This window comes from Poromitra crassiceps (assembly GCF_964638095.1).
Source record: "Poromitra crassiceps genome assembly, chromosome: 4".
NCBI lineage: Eukaryota > Metazoa > Chordata > Actinopteri > Beryciformes > Melamphaidae > Poromitra > Poromitra crassiceps.
In genome coordinates, this window is record NC_139626.1 from 48,537,116 (window position 1) to 48,545,225 (window position 8,110).

Below are 8,110 nucleotides of genomic sequence, written 5' to 3' on the forward strand. Positions count from 1 at the left end.
GAGGGTCTCACACTGGTGGTCTATTAGACTGTGTAGAATAGCTACAGTTATGACTTGTTGAGGGTCTCACACTGGTGGTCTATTAGACTGTGTAGAATATCTACAGTTATGACTTGGTCAAATCTGCTTTGCTATGACCTGTGCTTTTCCTTTGTTAGATCTAGTTCTTCTCAGTAAACATAGTGAGACATGTGTGATAAAGGACTATACAAAGAAGCCAACTTGAAATTGAATTCAAATGTGACAGTGTGCCATGCTATCGACAGGACAGTTACTCAAAGTCATTTGGGCTCAAGTCCAAGTCAAGCCTCAAGTCTTTGGTCACGACGAGTCGAACCTCAGATAGTCTGCTTTAATAACCAAAACATGGTTATTTCTAAGACACGGTTTTGTTGATTGATTTCAGTTATTTTAGAGACTGTTCACAGTAATCTTGAGTCCAAGTCGAGTGGAATGTCAATTCGAATGTGATTTTACAGGAAGTGCAATTTGTGTGTGAATCAAGGAGTTTGACACCCCTGCACTAAACTGACACCTGCTGTGTGGACAGAAGGACAGCAAGCGGCCCCTTTCATCTCTCTCGTTTCTGAAGCTGAGCCTTAGACTTCACTTTGTCGCTCTCATCTCTTTCCTCGCTCACAGACGATCTTGTGCCTCTTCAGTCTTCACTCCTCTGGAGAATTTTGCCTCTTGAATTCAAGGGTCCTCCAAATGATGAAGAGTGTCAAACAGACATTAGTGATGTGAAAATAGCCTTTGAGCAATGGATCACTTTCTGTCATTTTTTCTTTTGGTTCATTCATCCATCAAAGGAGATATCTGATTGGACACCACTGATTGGATTTTGACCAAACCATGGGGGAATAATGCATCTCACTTTCTAAATAGACTTTATTGAATTATTCAAGCAGGGATAACACACATTCACAGTAATACCAGGTTAATAACATAAATCACCACAATACATATTTACACCAAAGATAGATCACAAAGTCAAACAGGTGCAACTCTGGTATGATTTGTTTATAGCACTTCAAAATGACAAAGAATATGCTATGATTAAAAGTTCATATAGATTTCTTAAAAATCAGAAATTCTCATTGCAGTGTCAGTAGGTGTATACCACTGCATTCCACTATTTTCCAAATTACACTGCTTGGCCTAAGGGGGGCGCTAATTACTGTTTAAAACATGGAGGCATACAGTAATGTTACTGACTCGCCCAGAGGGGGACTACATTGTGGGGGATGACATGTTTACTCTTGCATGTTTGACTGGGGACTCCTTGGAACTGCCTGAAAGACCCCAGACCCCATTTTGACTAACTCACAATACCTGAAGCAACCTTGTCAGGTGTGTTTGTTGGCATTAACTCTGCTCAACACAGTCCGTTGAAATTAATAAACCAACCAATCACTTTTTCTAACCAAACAAAACTTAAAAAAAGTACAACTAGAGAAGCGTCCGGACTTAAACAGTATCCTTCATCAAACCACACAGGCTTAAAACTTTCTGAAGAAAAAAAGAAAACAAAAAAAAACTTTCCACATTCTACTTTGGATCCATGCAAATTTGGAGTGGACATGACACCAACTTCGGGTTCCCTCTCTGGCCTGACCGTCCCACCACAAGCTGTCAACTGCCCCACCACAAGCTGTCAACTGCCCCACCAGAAGCTGTCAACTGCCCCACCAGAAGCTGTCAACTGCCCCGTCAACTGCCCCACCAGAAGCTGTCAACTGCCCCGTCAACTGCCCCACCAGAAGCTGTCAACTGCCCCACCACAAGCTGTCAACTGCCCCACCACAAGCTGTCAACTGCCCCACCACAAGCTGCAACTGCCCCACCACAAGCTGTCAACTGCCCCACCAGAAGCTGTCAACTGCCCCACCACAAGCTGTCAACTGCCCCACCAGAAGCTGTCAACTGCCCCACCACAAGCTGTCAACTGCCCCACCAGAAGCTGTCAACTGCCCCACCAGAAGCTGTCAACTGCCCCACCACCTGCTGTCAACTGCCCCACCAGAAGCTGTCAACTGCCCCACCAGAAGCTGTCAACTGCCCCACCACCTGCTGTCAACTGCCCCACCAGAAGATGTCAACTGCCCCACCACCTGCTGTCAACTGCCCCACCAGAAGCTGTCAGACAAGCGGGCCTCAGCGGAGATGGACAGAAAGACGGATGGGAGGCGAGAGGGAAGGAGCAAAGGATGGATGGAAGGAGGAGAGGGAGAGGTGTGACCCATATAGCAAAGCCTGGAATATTTATAGAAGGAAATGTCCTAATTGGCAAGCCGCTGGGAGTGCGACAGTGCCGCACCGATACCCTCCTCCTTCTCCTTCACCTCCTCAACCACCTCTTCGTCCTCCTCTTCCGCCTCCCAGCACTCCTCTCTCTCTCTCTCTCGCTCTCTGCTCCCAGCACTCCTCTCTCTCTCTCTCTGCTCCCAGCACTCCTCTCTCTCTCTCTCTCTCTCTGCTGCTCTCAGTCCCTCCCTCCACTGCCTCCTCCTCTCCCACCTCTTTCTACTCCTCTTCCACATCCCTGACCTCTTTCTCGTCCTCCCTCTCCAGCGCGGTCTCATTCCCAAAGAGTTCAGATGTGACGATTTTTCAGGCATCCCCACACCGACTATAAAGGTACCCTGGCCTTTCTCGTCAGAAATCGGCATTGCAGTGAGTCACGTGATGGGCATGTAACGACGACAGTGCCTTGTTGCGTCCGACCCCGACGTTGCGGGCAAGATGACCGCTAGCGGGTTTTAACGTAGCAACAGTGTCATGTTGAAGTAGGTCGCTGCCACCTAAGGGTGTAGGGGAGGGATTGGTGGACCTGTAGTGTCACCGTCTTGCAAGCGAGAGAGCGCATGTTCGACTCCCGAGCGAGGTACTGTACGTTGTGTTTTCACGCAGCACGTGACACGATCTGAGCTGCCCAAAACTGCAGGATATGCACACTCAGCGGTGCCTCAGGAAGTCCTGGAAGATCATCAAGGACTCCACCCCACCCGCACAACAACCTGCCCTCCTACCTGCTGCCCTCAGGTAGGAGATACAGGACCCCCAAAACACGCACAACCCGTCCTCCTATGCTAGGAGGATGGGTTGAGACTCCTCAACAATAAATAACACACACACACACACACACACACACACACACACACACACATAACACACTCACAACACGCACACTCTCTCTCTCACTCACACACACACACACACACACACACACACACACACACACACACAATACCTTGACTGAGTGCAATAAAACTGTGGTATTGACATTTGCACATTCCACATCTGCACAATTTGCCATGACTGCACCTTCCACTGACAAGTGGTGCCACTTTATTTTATTATTGTTTATTCTATTACTTTATTTCTTCTACTTTATTACCTTTCTTATTTACTGTTATCCTTATTTGCCTTACTAGGAATCTCGCGCGCACGCTCGATTCGGAGAGAGACTCTGGAGATGATGCGCCATGGGTGCAGTTATGGAAATTGCCCGCTCTGCGGGCTCCCAAAATGTGACTGACAGACAGACTGACAGACAGACAGACACCGCCTACCCATCCAGGCGCCATCGTGCAACTGTGCTCCATCGGCTCATACTACATCACAGTTGCTCGAGTGACATCACTGATGACATCACACTCGTGACAGACACCGCCACCCACTTAGCCAATTTTAGCTAGGATTTACATACAGTACATACATGCCCTATTCACGGTTTGCCTTATTTACATACAAAAATATAACTAAGACTTTGTACCTACCAACTTCTATTTACCTACTGCACTGTCTTGTAACAGAGCCCCCAGCATAAGAATTTCACACTTGTACAATGGAGTGACAATTGTATCTTGTATACTTGTGTTAGGTTTAACCTAACGCAAACCATAACCCTATTAACCAAGTGCTTCAGTTAGGGTGTTGTGTTTGTAGTCTAACCCTAACCCTAACCTTAACCAAGTTGCTTCAGTTAGGGTGTTGTGTTCGTAGTCTAACCCTAACCATAACCTTAACCAAGTTGCTTTAGTTAGGGTCTTGTGTTTTAACGCTAACCCTAACCATAACCTTCACCAAGTTGCTTTAGTTAGGGTGTTGTGTTTTAACCCTAACCCTAACCATAACCAAGTTGCTTTAGTTAGGGTGTTGTGTTTAAACCCTAACCCTAACCATAACCTTCACCAAGTTGCTTTAGTTAGGGTGTTGTGTTTTAACCCTAACCCTAACCATAACCTTCACCAAGTTGCTTTAGTTAGGGTGTTGTGTTTTAACCCTAACCCTAACCATAACCTTCACCAAGTTGCTTTAGTTAGGGTGTTGTGTTTTAACCCTAACCCTAACCATAACCTTCACCAAGTTGCTTTAGTTAGGGTGTTGTGTTTTAACCCTAACCCTAACCATAACCTTCACCAAGTTGCTTTAGTTAGGGTGTTGTGTTTTAACCCTAACCCTAACCATAACCTTCACCAAGTTGCTTTAGTTAGGGTGTTGTGTTTTAACCCTAACCCTAACCATAACCTTCACCAAGTTGCTTTAGTTAGGGTGTTGTGTTTTAACCCTAACCCTAACCATAACCTTCACCAAGTTGCTTTAGTTAGGGTGTTGTGTTTTAACCCTAACCCTAACCATAACCTTCACCAAGTTGCTTTAGTTAGGGTGTTGTGTTTTAACCCTAACCCTAACCATAACCTTCACCAAGTTGCTTTAGTTAGGGTGTTGTGTTTTAACCCTAACCCTAACCATAACCTTCACCAAGTTGCTTTAGTTAGGGTGTTGTGTTTTAACCCTAACCCTAACCTTAACCTTAACCAAGTTGCTTTAGTTAGGGTGTTGTGTGCGCAGAGGTCTTAAGCATCACTGAAGTGCCAATAATGATGGTAAAGCTCACCCTACTGTATTGGATTTATACGGTTACAACTAAATAAAATATATAATCATTTCCCAATTCGCTCCAATTCGCAATTCACTCTTTCTCTCTCTCTCTCTCTCTCTCTCTCTCTCTCTCTCTCTCTCCAAAAAAAGTTATCACTGTTTCCCTGATAACTGGAAAACAATCAGTCACGTCAGTAGACCCCTGTGCAATGAAACCTAGTTTACTACTCCAGGAAGTAGGCCGACCCTTAACGACCGAGCAACAGAGATGATTTCTAGTCCCTGTTGAGTCAGCCAGTCAACTTGAGCTAATGGTTGCCAGATCATGGGATTTCCCAAACTGAATGAACACCACACGTATACCGGTCAAACTACCTTGCTAGCTCAATCTTCTTGTAAGATATCTGCTGAAAAAAATAAATGAATGTGTGTGTGTGTGTGTGTGTGTGTGTGTGTGTGTGTGTGTGTGTGTGTGTGTCCGCAAACTGTATGAGGGCCATGGAAATGGCAAATATATTTAGTAAGCATGGCTAGGTGTGCTGTCATGTTGATTTGATCAACATGACTAGACATAAATGTCTAGTTGACCAATCAGATTGCTTGGTGGGAACTACCTACAGTATATAGTATAATTTTACTTCAATGCCGGCGACCTGGGGTTCAATTCCCACCTTATATGACCGTGAGGGAAGTGGGTTCATTTTTAGCAAAGGTTTTTCTGATTGAAACACGAACCTTTCCTAAACCTTAAGCAAGTTGTTTTAATTGCCTAAACTTACTTAACCTTTGCCAACCTTTCGCTGAAAACACATGTCCAATGCGTACTGTTCGCTACCACAGGATCCACATGGTGGAGGGATGTAATGTTCAGAGTTGTTGCTTATTTCACAACTTTTGATGAGATCATGGTGTCCTCTTCCTCCCCGCTCCTCTCGCTCCTGCTGACATACTTGTTGTGTCTCATTGCTCCTGTCTGCAACACACTCAAACCCGCCTGTATCATTTGACACTGCACAATGAGACAAGGCTGTTTCTGAGCCTTCTCTGCACAATGAGACAAGGCTGTTTCTGAGCCTTCTCTGCACAATGAAACAAGGCTGTTTCTGAGCCTTCTCTGCACAATGAGACAAGGCTGTTTCTGAGCCTTCCTCTGCACAATGAGACAAGGCTGTTTCTGAGCCTTCTCTGTACAATGTGACAAGGCTGTTTCTGAGCCTTCTCTGTACAATGAAACAAGGCTGTTTCTGAGCCTTCTCTGCACAATGTGACAAGGCTGTTTCTGAGCCTTCTCTGCACAATGAAACAAGGCTGTTTCTGAGCCTTCTCTGCACAATGAGACAAGGCTGTTTGTGAGCCTTCTCTGCACAATGAGACAAGGCTGTTTCTGAGCCTTCCTCTGCACAATGAGACAAGGCTGTTTCTGAGCCTTCTCTGCACAATGAGACAAGGCTGTTTGTGAGCCTTCTCTGCACAATGAGACAAGGCTGTTTCTGAGCCTTCCTCTGCACAATGAGACAAGGCTGTTTCTGAGCCTTCTCTGCACAATGTGACAAGGCTGTTTCTGAGCCTTCTCTGCACAATGAGACAAGGCTGTTTCTGAGCCTTCTCTGCACAATGAGACAAGGCTGTTTCTGAGCCTTCTCTGCACAATGAGACAAGGCTGTTTGTGAGCCTTCTCTGCACAATGAGACAAGGCTGTTTCTGAGCCTTCCTCTGCACAATGAGACAAGGCTGTTTCTGAGCCTTCTCTGCACAATGAGACAAGGCTTTTTCTGAGCCTTCTCTGCACAATGAGACAAGGCTGTTTCTGAGCCTTCTCTGCACAATGAGACAAGGCTGTTTCTGAGCCTTCTCTGCACAATGAGACAAGGCTGTTTCTGAGCCTTCTCTGCACAATGAGACAAGGCTGTTTGTGAGCCTTCTCTGCACAATGAGACAAGGCTGTTTCTGAGCCTTCCTCTGCACAATGAGACAAGGCTGTTTCTGAGCCTTCTCTGCACAATGAGACAAGGCTTTTTCTGAGCCTTCTCTGCACAATGAGACAAGGCTGTTTCTGAGCCTTCTCTGCACAATGAGACAAGGCTGTTTCTGAGCCTTCTCTGCACAATGAGACAAGGCTGTTTGTGAGCCTTCTCTGCACAATGAGACAAGGCTGTTTCTGAGCCTTCCTCTGCACAATGAGACAAGGCTGTTTCTGAGCCTTCTCTGCACAATGTGACAAGGCTGTTTCTGAGCCTTCTCTGCACAATGAGACAAGGCTGTTTCTGAGCCTTCTCTGTACAATGTGACAAGGCTGTTTCTGAGCCTTCTCTGTACAATGTGACAAGGCTGTTTCTGAGCCTTCTCTGCACAATGAAACAAGGCTGTTTCTGAGCCTTCTCTGCACAATGTGACAAGGCTGTTTCTGAGCCTTCTCTGCACAATGAGACAAGGCTTTTTCTGAGCCTTCTCTGCACAATGAGACAAGGCTGTTTCTGAGCCTTCTCTGCACAATGTGACAAGGCTGTTTCTGAGCCTTCTCTGTACAATGAAACAAGGCTGTTTCTGAGCCTTCTCTGTACAATGAAACAAGGCTGTTTCTGAGCCTTCTCTGCACAATGAGACAAGGCTGTTTCTGAGCCTTCTCTGCACAATGAGACAAGGCTGTTTCTGAGCCTTCTCTGCACAATGTGACAAGGCTGTTTCTGAGCCTTCTGCACAATGCAAGAAGGCTGTTTCTGAGCCTTCTCTGCCGATCGGCTACAAAGTTTTCACCACAGAATGATAAACTGTCAGGACAAGTAGGATGGCAATGCTGATGATTTCCCAGGTAGGACTTTTGGAGCTTTAGAAAATGTACTAAACAAACTACGGTAGCCTACTTCAAACTATGGTAGCCTACTTTAAACTACGGTGGCCTACTTTAAAACTATGGTAGCCTACTTTAAACTACAGCAGCCTACTTCAAACTATGGTAGCCTACTTTAAACTACAGTAGCCTACTTCAAACTACAGTAGCCTACTTTAAACTACAGTAGCCTACTTCAAACTATGGTAGCCTACTTTAAACTACAGCAGCCTACTTCAAACTATGGTAGCCTACTTTAAACTACAGTAGCCTACTTCAAACTACGGTAGCCTACTTTAAACTACAGTAGCCTACTTCAAACCACGGTAGCCTACTTTAAACTACAGTAGCCTACTTTAAACTACAGTACCCTGCTTTAAACTACAGTAGCCTGCT

At 45.6% G+C, this 8,110-nt stretch overlaps 1 protein-coding gene across 1 annotated transcript in view; it reads right to left on the bottom strand.

Annotated features, from left to right (window-relative positions):
* Nucleotides 1-8,110, bottom strand: part of cacng2b (calcium channel, voltage-dependent, gamma subunit 2b) — a gene marked incomplete at its 3' end in the record, with an annotated part of 136,236 nt that overhangs the window by 27,507 nt on the left and 100,619 nt on the right. The gene's annotated exons all lie outside the window — the stretch shown is intronic.